This window comes from Triticum urartu, chromosome 1A, assembly GCF_056163025.1.
Source record: "Triticum urartu cultivar PI428250 chromosome 1A, HENAU_Tu73, whole genome shotgun sequence".
NCBI lineage: Eukaryota > Viridiplantae > Streptophyta > Magnoliopsida > Poales > Poaceae > Triticum > Triticum urartu.
In genome coordinates, this window is record NC_141873.1 from 335,730,809 (window position 1) to 335,748,495 (window position 17,687).

A 17,687-nucleotide genomic window follows, 5' to 3' on the forward strand; every position below is an offset into this window, starting at 1 on the left:
TAAAGCGGATGGCAACATGGATTTTGTGGCTAATACCAACGTACAGGACAATGGCCAGCGGCGCAAGGGTAGGCCGAAAAATCGTAGTGGAGCACCCAACCCCAACCCAAACCGCCTGAACTATCTGCTAAGCCAGCCCTGTCCAAAACATGGGACGAAGGAGGAGCCAGCAAACCACCTTTGGAAGGATTGCTTTATTATGCAGGAGTTCAAGAATTCTAATAATTTCCGGTATGATCACGGATCTGGCGGTGGCTCAGGGTCCGGGCCGGGTTACGGTGGAGGAAGTTCCGGTTTAGGATTTAATGGTAATCCGGGCGGACATAATGGTCAAAATAGTCAGAACAACTAGGGTGGTTACAACCAACAGCAGCAACAGTCAGGTTACCAAAGCAACCCAAAGCAGTTGAGTAGTGGGCAGTACCATGTCTTTACCACTAGCTTGGACAAGCGAGACCGGAAGGTTCAGAGGCGGGCAGTCAACTCTGTTGAACCGGCCACACCCCGTTATCTACGTTGGTCTGAACAGCCAATCATATGGAGCAGAGAGGATCACCCACTCCAGATCAATAATCCAGGTCAGTTGGCTCTGGTGGTGGTTCCTCAGGTGGGAGGTTATAAGTTCACCAAGGTGCTCATGGATGGAGGGAGCAGCATTAACATCCTATACTATGAGACCTTCCGTCGTATGGGACTAACAGATAAGAATCTCAAACCGTCCAATACAGTATTCCATGGTGTAGTGCCTGGCAGATCAGCATATCCCGTTGGTAAGATAGCTCTTGAAGTGGCCTTTGGGGATGATCATGATTCCAGGTCGAAGACATTAACGTTTGAAGTGGTGAAAATCCAAAGTCCATATCATGCCCTGTTTGGGCGTCCGGCATACGCCAAGTTTATGGCTCGGCCCTATTATGTGTATTTGCAGCTCAAGATGCCGGGTCACAGGGGGACAATAACGGTTCACGGAAGCCGCAAAATCGCTTTGGAATGCGAGGAAGGAGATGCGGCTTATGCAGAGTCGGTTTGTGCCACCGAGGAGTTGAAGTACTATAAAGACAATGTTGATCCGGCGGACATGACTCCGTTGAAGAAGCCAACTACGGAGCATGATCCGGCCCTGAAGTTCAAATCGGCAGCAGAAACTAAGCTTGTTGACTTCGTACCTGGCGATTCGTCCAAGCAGTTCAGCATTAGTGCCAACTTGGATCCGAAATAGGAAAGTGCGCTCATCGAGTTCATCCGTGAGAATCGGGACATTTTTGCATGGAAACCCTCTGACATGCCAGGTGTACCGAGGCAACTCGCTGAGCACACACTTAATGTGGATCCTAAATACAAACCGGTGAAACAGTTCCTCTGCCGGTTTAACGAAGAGAGACGCAAGGCGATTGGAGAAGAGGTAGCCAGGCTCTTAGCAGCTGGTTTTATTGTTGAAGTTTTTCACCCTGAGTGGCTTGCCAATCCGGTGCTAGTCCTTAAGAAGAACGGCACCTGGCGTATGTGTGTGGATTACACAGATCTTAATAAGGCTTGTCCAGTAGATCCTTTTGCCCTCCCCCGTATTGATCAAATCATTGATGCTACGGCGGGTTGTGAGCGTTTAAGTTTTTTGGACGCATATTCTGGCTATCATCAGATCAAAATGGCAGTTAAGGACCAGGAGAAGACGGCATTCATAACTCCCTTTGGAGCCTTCTACTATGTGTCTATGCCCTTTGGGCTCAAAAGTGCCCAGGCAACTTATCAACGGTGTGTACAAAATTGTCTTCACAAGCAGATTGGCCGTAATGTACATGCTTACGTGGATGATATCGTGGTTAAATCCAGGGAGAAGGAGACTCTGGTTGATGATTTGAAGGAAACCTTTGATAACCTAAGGACGTACAAGATGATGCTTAATCCGAACAAGTGTGTCTTTGGTGTACCGGCGGGCAAGTTATTGGGTTTTCTGGTGTCCAACAGGGGAATTGAGGCTAATCCGGAGAAGATCACAGCCATCACCTCCCTGGCTAAACCAAAGTGTATCAATGATGTTCAACGCCTGGCAGGCCGGATTGCCGCGTTAAGCCGGTTTATCAGCCGCCTTGGTGAGAAGGCGATCCCTTTGTATCAGATGTTGAAGAAGAAGTATCAGTTCGTCTGGAGTTCTACTGCTGATGAAGCATTTGAGGACTTAAAGCGGCAATTGGCCAATCCGCCTGTGCTCGCCGCTCCCATTGACAGAGTCGTTACTGCTATATGTTGCTGCTAATGCTCGTGCGGTCAGCGTGGCTATTGTGGTGGAACGAAAGGAGGCAGGTAAGGAGCATCCGGTTCAACGTCCGGTCTATTATATCAGCGAGGTACTCGTTGAGTCCAAGCAAAGGTATCCGCATTGGCAGAAGCTGGTGTATGGAGTTTTTATGGCAAGCCGGAAGCTAAAGCAATACTTCCAAGGGCACCCAATTACGGTGGTTAGTTCTGCTCCTTTGGGAGATATCATCCAGAACCGGGAAGCAACTGGCCGGATTGCAAAGTGGGCTATAGAGCTGGGGCCGTACGGTTTGAAATATGTGCCTTGGACAGCGGTTAAGTCTCAAGCACTTGTTGATTTCATCAATGATTGGACGGAAATGAAAGCACCTGAAGAAAAGCCGGATCATACGTATTGGACCATCCATTTTGACGGATCCAGGCAGTTGGAAGGCTCGGGGGCTGGAGTCATATTAACTTCCCCACGAGGTGATAAGTTTTGCTATGTTCTCCGTTTAATGTTCCCTTGTACTAACAATGCAGCTGAGTATGAAGCCTTGCTCCATGGTCTTCGGATGGCTAAAGAGATGAATCTAAGTCGAGTTAAGTGCTTCGGTGATTCGGACCTTGTGGCTCAGTAAGTGTCTGGCACTTGGGACTCCAAGGACCCACTCATGGCAGCATATCATCGTGAGGTGGATATTGTTGCAGGTTATTTCAGAGGCTATCAAGTGGACCATGTGGACCGGCGAAAAAATGAAGTGGCGGACGCTTTAAGCCGGCTGGGCTCTCAGCGCAAACCGGTCCCACCCAATGTTTTTCTGGATGTGCTGCACAACCCGTCGGTGAAGATCCCTGGTGAAGAGGATTTGGCCATTCCTGATCCGGAGGCTCAATTGGTGGCAGTTCTTCATGTTATTCCGGATTGGACGCTTCCTTACCTGGCGTACAAGAACCGGGGCGAGTTGCCAGAAGATGAGATTCTGGCCCGGCAGATAATCCGGCGATCCAAGTCCATGGTTGTCATCAACGGTGAGTTGCATCATTGCAGTGTATCAGGAGCTTTTCAACGTTGTGTGTCTCCTGAAGAAGGCCATGAAATTTTGTGGGAGATCCACGAAGGAGATTGTGGTCACCACGCCGGTTCAAAGTCTCTGGTGGCTAAAGCGTTTCGCCATGGTTTCTATTGGTTAACTGCTCATGCTGATGCGAAGGATCTGGTCAGACGATGTGATGGTTGCCAAAGATTTTCAAGACGTGCTCATGTACCGGCTCAAGAATTGAGGATGATTCCAATTACTTGGCCGTTTGCAACTTGGGGGCTGGATATGGTTGGGCCTTTCAAAAGGTCCAAAGATAAGAAGACCCACCTCCTGGTGGCGGTGGACAAGTTTACAAAGTGGGTGGAGGCAGAACCTGTTAGGAAGTGTGATGCGGCCACGGCGGTTCAGTTCATCAAAAAGGTGATTTTCCAGTTTGGCTTTCCGCACAGTATTATCACAGATAACGGTACCAATTTGTCCAAAGGTGCTATGAAGGAGTTCTGCGAACGGGAGCACATCCGGCTCGACGTTTCATCAGTGGCACATCCACAGTCCAATGGTCAAGTAGAAAGAGCTAATCAAGAGATCTTGAGAGGCATCAAGCCCCGGCTCATGGTTCCTTTGCAGAGAACGCCGGGTTGTTGGGTAGAATAATTACCATCTATGTTATGGAGCGTCAATACAACACCCAACAGATCAACAGGATACACACCGTTCTTCATGGTTTATGGAGCGGAGGCGGTTCTCCCCAGTGACATCCATCATGATTCACCTCGTGTCACGGCTTATATTGAAGCGGACAACGAAATAGCACGGCAAGATGCTTTGGATCGGTTGGATGAAGAGCGTGATATCGCAGCAGCCCGATCGGCGATTTACCAGCAGGATCTTCGTCGTTATCACAGTCGCCGAGTCAGAACCAGAACCTTTTAGGAAGGAGATTTGGTGCTTCGGCTCATCCAAGATCAGACTAATATGCATAAGCTATCCCCACCTTGGGAGGGGCCTTTCGTGGTCAGCAAGAATCTGCACAACGGGTCGTACTATCTGATTGATATTCGAGAGCATAAGGACTCACGTACATCAGAGGAGGAGACTAACAGGCCGTGGAATATAGCTCATCTTCGGCCTTACTATACCTGAGCCATTGGCTATACTTATGTACATATTACGACAATGTATATATTTTAATAAACCGGAACCTCAGCTTAAACGGGGTATCTGTTCTTTTACATCATGTGAGGTTACACGGAGTTGCTCTAAAGCGGCCTCCGGTTTACCCCTTGAGTTCGCTTTGCTAAAAGCATCGTGTTATATCACTTGGAGGATTGGTCGTGTTTGAACCAATACCATGCCTCTTGATAGGTGAAAGCCACCAGATCACTTGGGGACTTGGTCATGTCTGAACCAGTCACGCCTCTTGATCGGCCTAAGGCCACAGAATCACTTGGGGGCTTGGTCGAACCCGAACCATGACCACGCCATTTGGTCGGCATAAATGCCACAAGAATCACTTGGGGACCTGGCTAACTAGAACCATAGTTACACCTAACGGGAGCTTGGTCGTGTTTGGCCATGGTTACACCATTTGATTAGCTTAAATAAATCTTTTTTGGTCGTGTTTCATACTTTTCTTTGAAGGGATTTTTTTGCTTTTCATTGTGTTTTTAAACCGACAAAGTTTTTTAACCAATCAATTGACGGAACACAGTTCACGTCAATCCAGAGACTATTTGCCCGGTTTGATCCTTGTTGTTAACATCCTCTTATGGAGTAACACGGTATTTATCACAACCCGGCACGGTTTTCTTATAAACCGGCACAATATAGAAGGAGTTATCAGTACTCAAAATTTGGGTTATCACCCTTACTACAAAAAGTTGGTAAAACCAACGATGTGATTCAATGTCACAGGTATGATATATTTCATATTTGATTATACATATATACAGGAGTCGTTATTTCCTCCAACAGTGTGGGTTTGCAAAACTCCGCTTCAAGGTTGGCCAAGCCAACTTCACACTCAACGGTGGCAGGTATTATGTATCGCAAAATTTTTGATCATATATACTTAAAATTTTGTTTTGGATGTTTTGACTTTATACATACAGACATCATATTTCGCCTGACGGTACAACCGTGGTAGCACTTAACGAATTTCTTATTTCAGAAAGTATTTCGGAAAGTTCATTACCACAGGAAGAACAAGTTATGCACGAAGGCATATCAACATCAAAGGTATCAGCTAGCCTATTACAAGGCAACATGGTGCCCATAATAACATAATTGTTTTTCACAAAGGAGAGACAGCTTTAAAACCGGCTTCCGGTTTAAGATTGGCCACCAGCCTGGCCTGATGGTTGTGGGTCATCCTGCCCCGCTTCAGCTTCTGTTTCTCTAACCAGTGGCTGGAAATCCACAGTTGTCCAGTCGATTCCCATTAGTGCTTGAAAAACAGCTTCGTCATGGATTAGCGAAGACGGGTCAATATCGGGAGCGTAAGTATGCTTACGGATTGGAGGGATCAGGTTTTCCGATTCATGGATTGGTGCAGCTATTCGCTTGTTCTGGCTGTCATATCGGGCTTGATAATGAGACAAATCTGCTTCCTCGACCAGTTGACAAGCTAGCGGACGTACCTCCCGGTTTATGGCTCGCAAGTCCGCTTCACCAAATTCTGACCCGTCTTCCTTCAAGCTGGGATAACCCTGAGCCGCTTCAATAGGATCAAAATCCGGCACCCAGGCTTTTGCCCGGATTAAAGCATTGATTGCACCAGTTCGAGCAGCAGATTTCTTCAGCTCTTCAACCCGGGCAGGAAGCACTGACAGTTTCATCAGAGTATCTTGAATCAAACTGGGCGCCGGTTTGTTATGAGACGCAGTATAGATGATCCGCTGGGCACCAGTATACAATTGTTCAACTAAGTTATAGGCGGCCTTCAATTTCTTCCGCACATCTGACCCCAAGTGACCAATGCGTGTCCCTGAAATACCATAAAGGGTTAACAAACCAGTGGCTCTGTAAGAAGGCAGAACCAATTCAGAAGGCAAGCTGGCTTACCAAAGATAGCAGTGGTCATGGCATGAACGTGCCGCTTTATGCTCGTCAGTTCATCTGTCACTGGTTTTAATGCAGCCTCGGCATCCTCTGCTCATTTGGTCAAAGCGGACTTTTCAGTGGCCCAATCCACCCGTTTCTTCTTGAAGTTCTCCTTAAGTTGTTCCATGGCGCTTAAGGCACTGGCCAATTCCTCTTTTGCTTTGGAGGTTTCAGCCTATTGGGTTTTCAAGTTTTCTTGAAGATCGATGACTTGGTTTTCTTTCGCCTTCAGCTCCGCCTGCAGGCATACATATATATGTTTCAACAAGTCGGTAGAAGGATTCAAGTGCCAACCACATAACAAGTTATGTGCTTAGCACTTGGGGGCTAATGCATATTCGATCTTCATCTTTCAATTGTTTACAAAGTCCCAAGCTCAATACAAGTATTCAACTTGGCACTTGGGGGCTAATGCATATTCGATCTTCATCTTTTCAATTGTTTACAAAGTCCCAAGCTCAATACAAGTATTCAACTTGGCACTTGGGGGCTAATGGCTATTTGATCATATGTATTCTGATGCGGCAGTTTCAATTGCTTAAAGTACCGGTTTAACTACGCTAAGTTGAACCAGCCCTTGGGGACTACATCAGCAAATTTCAAAGCATCAAGATTCATATTATTAAGTCTCGGTTTGAAACAATATTTCAAATCGGCCCTTAGGGGCTAGGAGAGTCAGCAAGAATGAAAGCATACAAGCAGGAAGGAGCATATGTAAGTTACCTCATATTTATCTTTCATCATATTAACCAGACCGGCTTCGTAGTCACGGCTGGTATACAGCCGGTTTAGATAGCCGGAATGGATGTCTTGGGCGTTCAGCGCAGCGTAAGCCGTCAGATCAGCATTCCACTTGCCTTTGCCAAAAGCAGCAAATTCTTCCTTGGAAGAATGTTTGGATAAAGCCACAGGATTGCTTGGCTCAGTATGACCAGTGCTAGTAATGACAACTTCATCATCCTTGGTACCGCCGGTTTGCACTGGAGCTGTTGGCTGATCAGTAGATTTTGCTGGACCGGTGGAGCTTTCAATCCGGAGGGAACCTGTGGGCTGATGGATAGGACCTGAGGTATCAGTAGGTATCTCTTCAGCGGTAAGATCATCATCTGGCTGCGGTGGATCGTTGGGAATATCTTCAGGGACAGCCGCTTCAAGATCGGGTGTCGTGCCTGGTTCAAGAACGACAACTTCTTCGACCGCTTTATCCAGGCGGGCCTTCTTGCTCGGCCTAGGTTTGGCCCTGAAAAGAATAAGAAAATTAAATACAGCATATGTTCTAAGGCAATATACTGCAAACATCACGATAAATATAGCTTACCCAAGCACCGTTTTGAGCGGTGGGAGCTGAGTAGCCGATGACTCGCCAGAAGATGAGTGGGAAACAACCTGATAATCAGAGTCAGACGGATTAAGAGGTTGACGAAAATAGCCTGCTTTAGGACAAGCACTGACAAGCGAATTAGAGACCTCGGAATGACGTTTCCGAACCGGACTGTTTGGTAAACCGGCGGAGGTAACTACCTGGCCGCTGTGCCGGGTGGTGCGGCGAGCTTCGTGTTGTTGAGTCTTCATAAGAAGTTTAGGATCCAAATAAGCAAGAGGATGAGAAAATTTAACTATCCGGTTTGCCTGATGGATTTTTTGTGAAGGCAAAGTTTATGAATCGGAAGAGAGAATAATTACCTCTGCAACATCCGCATGGCTGGCTTCGGCATCATCCTGACAAATATCATCATCAATAAGATGCATGAAAAATAAACCAAGTGAGTCAAGCTCTACCTCAAGGTCCGGATTATCCACCTCGTCATCAGGGGCCGGATTAGAAGATGTAGTGGTTCTTTTCCGGTGGGCAGTCTTCTTCACAGCTTTAGTTTTTTGCCGGGTTGCTCTTTCCGGTTTATCTGTTTTCTCTGGTTTCTCCTGTGGTAGCTTTTTGCTCCAAAACGGATCATCGCCCTGATTATGCAGACACTGATATTAAAAACAATGACCAGACATATCAATAACAGGTTCAGCAAAGAGAAAAATCAAAGTCTTACAGCTGGCGGTTTGTTGGTGGCACAGAAGGGAAGCAGGCCGGTTCTAGCGCAGATGTGTTCCGGTTCATTCAGTATCTTACGCACAGCCTATGTGATTTCTTCACCGGAGAGCTGAAGTCTTGAATGTCGCAGTGAGTCATCCACACTATCAGTATATTCGCACATCAAACCGGAGCGCTGACTAAGGGGTAGTATGCTCCATGATATCCAACAGCGAGCAAGGTCAACCCCTGTTAAACCGTTGGCCATAAAGGCTCTAAGCTTTGACAGCTGGGGAGCATATTTGCTTCTCTCCTGAGCAGTCAATCTTTGAGGAAAAGTATGGGTATTGCTGAGCCGCTCCGGACGAAACCCAGGCAAGGGATTCTCACCAGCAGGAGAGGTGTCTTTGCAGTAGAACCATGTCTGATTCCACTCCTTGGGGTGACTATGCAGCTTGGCGTGAGGGTATGTGACCTCTTTCCTTTTTTGAATCGCCATGCCACCCACTTCCGTATTAGAGCCATCAGTAAACTCAGTACGGCGGTTTAGATGGAAAAGATCTCTGAATAATTCTACTGTGGGCTCCTCTTGAAAGAACACCTCATAGAGCACTTGGAAGTGGCACATATTTGTAACAGAGTTGGGGCCAGTGTCTTGCGGATGGAGTTGAAAATCAGCCAGAACATCCCGGTAAAATTTAGAACCGGGCGGTTTAAAGCCCCGGGCTAAGTGGTCTATGAAAACAACAACCTCCCCTTCTTGAGGTGTGGGGGGCATTCTTTGCCAGGAGCCCTCCAATGGAGGGTGTCTTTGCTGCCCAAGGCGCCAATAAGGACTAAATCCTCTAGTTGATCCTCTGTGACGCGGGAAGGGACCCAATTGCACTCATATACTTGCTTGGCCATGACGGAATCTACAAGGTAGAAGATACCAGTTCAAAAATACATTTGATCAAGGTATGTTAGTATGGGCACTGTTAAACCGGAGGCAGAACTATCTGAACCGGAGTTTCATGAAGCAACCAATATCTGGCGGTTCAACAAGGGGACTAATGGTATATATCGGTTTGTAAAATTCTTCTATAAAGTTAAACCGTCGGATCTAAGCATTGAACAATCAAGACTGCAGATGAGTAAGTACGCAAAAACAGATTTCACAACATTATGCTACAGCTTTGGATCTGGAACATGTTTATAAAGGAGATAAATATTCAAGGCCCAAAAGGAGTAGTACCGAATCAATAAGCAAAGGTATGAATAAGATCTATGCTCTTAGTATGCCGGACAGTGAAAACGGAGGATAAAAACTATCGCTACACAAAGCGAAGATACACAGACTCGTCTAAGGATCTATCATATGAACAAGAAGCAAGCGATGAACACGGGAAGAACAGGGAAACCCTAGAGCAGATCTATGATGGAAAGGATAGAAGACTTACTGGGGCTGAGGAAGAAGCGGAAGGTCGCCGCGGTGCTCTGGTGCGTTCAGGGTGATGCAGCGGCCAAGGTTGGTGCAGAGGTCGACGGCGGCGGCGGAGCTCCGAAGACTGGGCGACGCGAGGAAGAGGAAGTAGAAGGGCATGAAGGGAAAAAAAGGAATGACCCTTCGGTCCTATTTATAAAGCAAAAGACATGGGTCAGGCATGAAAATCAAGGAGCCGCAAGTTTGGAAACAGGGCGGTCGCCTCGATTATCGCGGATCTATTAAACAAGAAGGTATCACGGATAGTTTCTTTATGATAGATGACGTCATGCCGATTTACAGCAATCAGAGAAGATGACATCACGACAGTTCACCAAACTACAAAAAGATGTTGAAAATGAAGTTTTTGCTAAGGATTGACATGAACCTGTTCAAATCAATCTGGGGCCTAATGTTGGGGATATTACTACTGGGCGTAAACCAGCCTATCTGGGCCGGATTAGCTTCATCAGTAGTTAAGCATGTTAAAGCCCATGAAGGTAGATGAGGGCTCAAGACCCATAATCGGTTGAGAGCCCGTAGCCGTAAACCGGCGTCAATATGTAACTTGTATTGTAAGTTAGGAATAAGTAGAGACCAAACCGGACACATCTATGAGCCGGTGTTGGGACGCTGTAAACCGACGGGCGTCACCCATGTATATAAGGGGACGACCCGGCGGCGGTTCAGGGGGGGACAGACAACAACTGGAGACATAGGCGAAGCTTATTGTTCCCTAGTCATCGAAACACCCATCAATTCCATCACAACTAGACGTAGGCTTTTACCTTCATTGAAGGGGCCGAACTAGTATAAACTCTCTTGTGTCCTTGTGTCCGCTTTAACCCCTTCAAGCTAACCCGTCGCGATGGCTCCACGACTAAGTCCTTTCTCTAAGACATCTGCCATGACAAAACCACGATAGTGATTGTCTTCATCAACATCACCATCCTCATCTCTTTTACATGGTCCACTCTCCCACACCCCGCTGTAATACCTACTTGAACATCATGCTTTATGCCACATATTATGATCCAATGATGTGTTTCCATCCTATAATGTTTTGAGTAGATATCCTTTGTCTTTGGGTTGATTGATGATCTAGATTGGTACAAGTTGTATGTTTTATTTTGGTGTTGTCCTATTGTGCCCTTCGTGTCACGCAAGCGTGAGGGATTCCCGCTGTAGGGTGTTGCAATACGTTCATGATTCGCTTATAGTGGGTTGCTTGAGTGATAGAAGCATAAACCCGAGTAAGGGGGTTGTTGCGTATGGGATAAAGGGGACTTGATGCTTTAATGCTATGGTTGGGTTTTACATTAATGATCTTTAGTAGTTGCGGATGCTTGCTAGAGTTCTAATCATAAGTGCATATGATCCATTAAGACAAAGTATGTTAGCTTATGCCTCTCCCTCATATGAAATTGCAATGACGACTACCGGTCTTGTTAACAATTGCCTAAGACAATTCCGCACACCAATCCACCATTATTCCACACTCGCTATTTATAATATTTAGTAATATATTCTAACTTTATTATAACCGCACCTACTTTTATATTTTATCTCTCTGATACCATGCAAAGTTATCCTCTTCATACCCACAACATAATTTTATTTCTCGTTTCTAGTTGGAAGCAAACGTTCGGTGTACGTAGAGTCGTATCAGTGGCAGATAGGGCTTGAGAGAATATTGATCTTACCTTTAGCTCCTTGTGGGTTCGACACTCCATACTTATCACTTCCACCATTGGGAATTGCTATGATGATTCCCTGCACTTGGGGATTATCAAGCTCTTTTCTGGCGCCGTTGCGGGGAGCAATAGCGTGGGGTTGATATTCTCGTGTGTGCTTGTTTGCTTTCTTCACTAAGTAGATTTTGTTTTTCCTTTTTGTTTCTGTTTAGTTGTGGGTGAAACATAAAAAAATTAAAGAATGAAAATACAAAAAAATTACTTGCCTCTCATGCCTAAAAAGTTTTTTCAATAAGATAAGTGATTGGAAGATTATGCATTGAAGAAATGAGGGTTGACCTTGAGCACTTGTGTTCATGCTCATGGAAACAATGTAAAATTTTCATGGAAGCTTCTCTGAAAATAATTATCCCATTGTATATATCCATTGTATTATAAAAATAATGTGCCAAGCTTCGGTTTTAGGATGATTAGATTGCTTGTTTACTATGTTCAGTACAAAAATAGAAACTTTGGCTATAGCGCGTGATTTTACATTTTTACTGGAAATTCAAATGGGTCTGAAAATTTTTGCACATTACTTCTGTAAAAAATTGTCATATTTTTTTAGAATTTTTTGGAGTTACAGAAGTATACTAAACTTCCAGATTACTACAGACTGTCCTGTTTTTGACAGATTCTGTTTTCTATGTGTTGATCGCTTATTTTGATGAATCTATGGGTAGTATCGGGGGGTATGAACCATGGTGAAGTTGGAATACAGTACATATAGTTCTAATATGAAACTGTAATGAGTTTGCAACAGTACCTAAAGGTAGTGATTTGCTTTATTATACTAACAGATCTCACAAAGTTTTTGTTAAAGTTTTGTGTGGATGAAGTGTTCGAAGAACAAGGAGTTACCGATGTGAGAAGAATAAAGAGAGGCAAGAGCTCAATATTGGGGATACCCAAAGCACCCCAAGTAAATATTCTAAGGATACTCAAGCATCTAAGCTTGGGTATGCCCCGGTTGGCATCCCATCTTTCTTCCTCAACAATTATCAGTATACCTCGGTTTTTATTTTGTTCACATGATTTGTGTACTTTGTGTTTTTTTGTTTTTCCTTTAAGAACCATGCTAGTATGAGATAGCCCTTCATTGGTTTATAGAATGATTCATGTGCTTCACTTATATCTTTTAAGTATGATCTTATAGAATTGCTCTTTGTGCTTCACTTAAATCTTTTGAGTATGGTTTTATAGAATGCTTCGTGTGCTTCACATATATATTTTGAGCTTGGATATTGGTTAGTCTATATTAATTGTCGAATGCTCCATGAACTTCGCTTATATCTTTTGGCGTATGAATAATATCATCTAAATTGGATTTAGAAGAAGTTTGCTCCCACTATTCCGAATGAGGAGGATTTTGCTTATGTGGAGAGTAGTAAAATTTATATGCTCGTAGATCATGAAAATAATGCTTTATGTGATGGTTATATTGTTGAAATCATTCATGATGCTACTGAAAATTATTATGAGGGAGGAATACATGTTTGTAGGAGTTGCAATAATATCAAGTTTCCTCTCTATATGCTTAAAGTTTTGAAGTTATACTTGTTTTCCCTTCCTATGCTAGTTGATTCTTGTTCCTATAATTTATGTGCTCACAAAATCCCTAGGCATAGGAAGTGGGTTAGATTTAAATATGCTAGTCATATTCTTCATGATGCTTTCTTTATGTTTCAATTCTTATCTTTTATGTGAGCATCATTGAAATCATCATGCCTAGCTAAAAGGCATTAAAGAAAAGCGCTTGTTGGGAAACAACCCAATATTTTACCCTTACTGTTTTTGTGTGTTCTCATGATTAAGCTACTGTATTAATCATGTATTATAGCTTTTGTTTCAATAAAGTGCCAAGTAAGACCTTTGGAAAGACTTGGGTGAAAGTCAATGTGATCTTGTTGTAAAAAATAGAAACTTTGTGCTCACGAGATTAGCTGCCATTTTTTTTTAGAGAAGAGTGAGATTGAGTTGATTTTTTTTCTTTATAAAATTAATAGACAAATTCCTCACGTCCACCAATTTATTTCAGAATTTTTGGAGTAGCAGAAGTATGGTTGGTGTTCAGATCATTACAGACTGTTCTGTTTCTGACATATTCTGTTTTCATTGCATAGTTTGCTTGTTTTCTAGTTTCTATGGCTTATATTTCTCAATATAAATTTTAGAAATGATATGTTATAGTAGGCATTGTGTGAGAACAATTATGAACCTTGTCTTTGACAGTACCAAAGTGAATGGTTTACTCTTTATCATACTAACATATCTCACGAATTTCCGTTAAGTTTTGTGTGATTGAAGTTTTGAAGCTTTGGGTGAGATATCGATATGAGGAGAATAAGGAGTGGAAAGATCGTAAGATTGGGGATGCCCGAGGCACCCCAAGGTAATATTCAAGGAAGACTCAAGCACCTAAGCTTGGGGATTCCCCGGAAGGCGTCCCCTCTTTCGTCTTCAAAACTATCGGTATACCTTACTCGGAGCTATATTTTTATTCGTCACATGATATGTGTTTTTCTTGGAGCGTATTCAATTTTACTTGCTGTTTGAATAAAATCTTTGGATCTGAAATCTTGAATGAAAAATAATCCTCCCATGTCTATTTAATTATTTGACTACTCAGTATTCTTCACTTATATCTTTTTGGAGTAGTTTGTCATCTACTCACGTGCTTCATATATATCCTATGAGTAAATGGTTGAATGAATTGAATATCATAAATCTGAATTTATATACGTTTCATATGCTTATAACATGGGGAGTAATGACTTCACAAACAATAAGTATATGTAGTAAACTTATTGAAAGTTAGCAAACGCAGAATTGGTCACTTGAACAATTCATGAAAGAATATTGAATAAAGAGAGATTTCACACACACACACAACACACACACACACACATATATATATACATATATATATACATATATATATATATACTATCTTGGACATCTTTTGCAATTATGAGCACTCATTAAAATATGACATGCTAAAAGGTTGATGTTGGACAAGGAAGACAACTTAATGGGTTATGTTTTCCTATATCCAAAACGTTATATTGTCTTGGATCATCCAACATGTTGAGCTTGCATTTCCCTCTCATGCTAGGCAAATTCTTTGCACCAAGTAGAGATACTACTTGTGCTTCCAAACATTCCTTAAACCAGTTTTGCCATGAGAGTCCACAATACCTACCTATGGATTGAGTAAGATCCTTCAAGTAAGTTGTCATCAGTGCATGCAATAAAAATTGCTCTCTAAATATGTATGATCTATTAGTGCGAAGAAAATAAGCTTTATACGAACTTGTGATAGGGAAGAAATAAAAGTGACAGACTGCATAATGAAGGTCTTTATCACAAGAGGCAATATAAAGTGACGTTCTTTTGCATTAAGATTTTGTGCATTCAACCATAAAAGCGCATGACAACCTCTGCTTCCCTCGGCGAAGGGCCTATCTTTTACTTTTACCTTCTACCCTTAATACAAGAGTCACGGTGATCATCACCTTTCCTTTTACACTTTTTCTTTTGGCAAGCACTTTGTGTTGGAGCGATCCGGATATATATATCCACTTGGATGTAGGTTTTCATAAGTTATTATTGTTGACATTACCCTTGAGGTAAAAGGTTGGGAGGCGAAACTATAAGCCCCTATCTTTCTCTGTGTCCGATTAAAACTTTGAACCCATTAATATCACATGAGTATTAGCAATTGTGAAAGACTAAATGATAGTTGAGTATGTGGAGTTTGCTGAATCAAAGCTCTTACATAGACTCTTCCCAAAAATAAGATGAATTGCAATTATTTGATGACTAAGAGCACGGTTTGTCAGTTCTTAAGAAACTTTATGATCTATACTTTAACATGTGATTAGCTTGTTACTTGATCATGAGAAGTTTATGAGTTGAGCTACTGTTATGATATATAATGATGCTAGAAAAAGTGATTGGAACTATCATTGATCAAATTTATGCACTTGCTAGCATTCACACCTCATAAATTATTTCTTTTATCATTTACCTACTCGAGGACGAGCAGGAATTAAGCTTTGGGATGCTGATACGTCTCCAATGTATCTATAATTTATGAAGTATTCATGCCATGTTTACAATAGTTTTATATGATTTTGGTATGATTTGATTAGAACTAACCGACTGACGTTGTTTTCAGCAGAACTACCGTGGTGTTCTTTTTGTGCAGAAATAAAAGTTCTCAGAATGCGATGAAAATCAACGGAGAATTTTTCTGAAAAATATAAAAAAATACTGGAACAAAAATCTACCGGAGGGGAGTCCCGTGGGCCCCATGAGGGTGGGGGCGCGCCCACCTCCCTGGGCGCGCCCCTGTGCCTCATGGACTTCCCGTGGGGCCTCCTGACTTATTCTCGACGCCAACCTCTCCTATAAATACCCAAACCTCCAGAAATTAACCTAGATCGGAAGTTCCGCCGCCGCAAGCCTCTGTAGCCACGAGAAATCAATCTAGGCCCTCTCTGGCACCCTGTCGGAGGGGGCCATCATCACCGGAGGGCATGGAGGAGGATCCCGGAGGGGCCATCATCACCATAAAGGCCAAGGACCAGAGGAGGAACCTCTCCCCATCCAGGGGGGAGGCCATGGAGGAGGAAGCACAAGGGGGAGAACCTCTCCTCCTCTCTCTCGGTGGCGCCGGAGTGCCATCGGGAGGGGAATCATCGCCGCGGTGATCGTTTTCATCAACATCACCATCATCATCACCATCCTCATCTCTTTTACGCGGTCCACTCTCCCGCACGCCGCTGTAATCCCTACTTGAACATGGTGCTTTATGCCACATATTATGATCCAATGATGTGTTTCCATCCTATGATGTTTTGAGTAGATATCCTTTGTCTTTGGGTTGATTGATGATCTAGATTGGTACGAGTTGTATGTTTTATTTTGGTGTTGTCCTATTGTGCCTTCCGTGTCACGCAAGCGTGAGGGATTCCCGCTGTAGGGTGTTGCAGTACGTTCATGATTCGCTTATAGTGGGTTGCTTGAGTGACAGAAGCATAGACCCGAGTAAGGGGGTTGTTGCGTATGGGATAAAGGGAACTTGATGCTTTAATGCTATGGTTGGGTTTTACCTTAATGGTCTTTAGTAGCTGCGGGCTTGCTAGAGTTCCAATCATAAGTGCATATGATCCAAGAAGAGAAAGTATGTAGCTTATGCCTCTCCCTCATATGAAACTGCAATGACGACTACCGGTCTTGTTAACAATTGCCTAAGACAATTCCGCACACCGATCCACCATTATTCCACACTCGCTATTTATAATATTTAGTAATATATTCTAACTTTATGATAACAACACCTACTTTTATATTTTATCTCTCTGATACCATGCAAAGTTATCCTCTTCATACCCACAACGTAGTTTTATTTCTCATTTCTAGTTGGAAGCAAACGTTCGGTGTACGTAGAGTCGTATCAGTGGCAGATAGGGCTTGAGAGAATATTGATCTTACCTTTAGCTCCTTGTGGGTTCGACACTCCATACTTATCACTTCCACCATTGGGAATTGCTACGATGATTCCCTGCACTTGGGGATTATCATAGCACAGCTCAGGAAGATGTTTATGTGGTGCCTGCACCGACTAGAGAAGAAGTTAATGATGATGATCATGAAACTTCGGATCAAGTTGCTTCTGAACTTCGTAGGTCCACAAGGACACGTTCCGCACCAGAGTGGTACGGCAACCCTGTCCTGGAAATCATGTTGTTAGACAACGGTGAACCTTCGAACTATGAAGAAGCGATGGCGGGCCCAGATTCGAACAAATGGCTTGAAGCCATGAAATCCGAGATAGGATCCATCTATGAAAACAAAGTATGGAATTTGACAGACTTGCCCAATGATCGGGAAGCCATAGAGAATAAATGGATCTTTAAGAAGAAGACTGACGCGGATGGTAATGTGACCATCTATAAGGCTCGACTTGTTGCTAAGGGTTATCGACAAGTTCAAGGGGTTGACTATGATGAGACCTTCTCACTCGTAGCGAAGCTGAAGTCCGTCCGAATCATGTTAGCAATTGCCGCATTCTATGATTATGA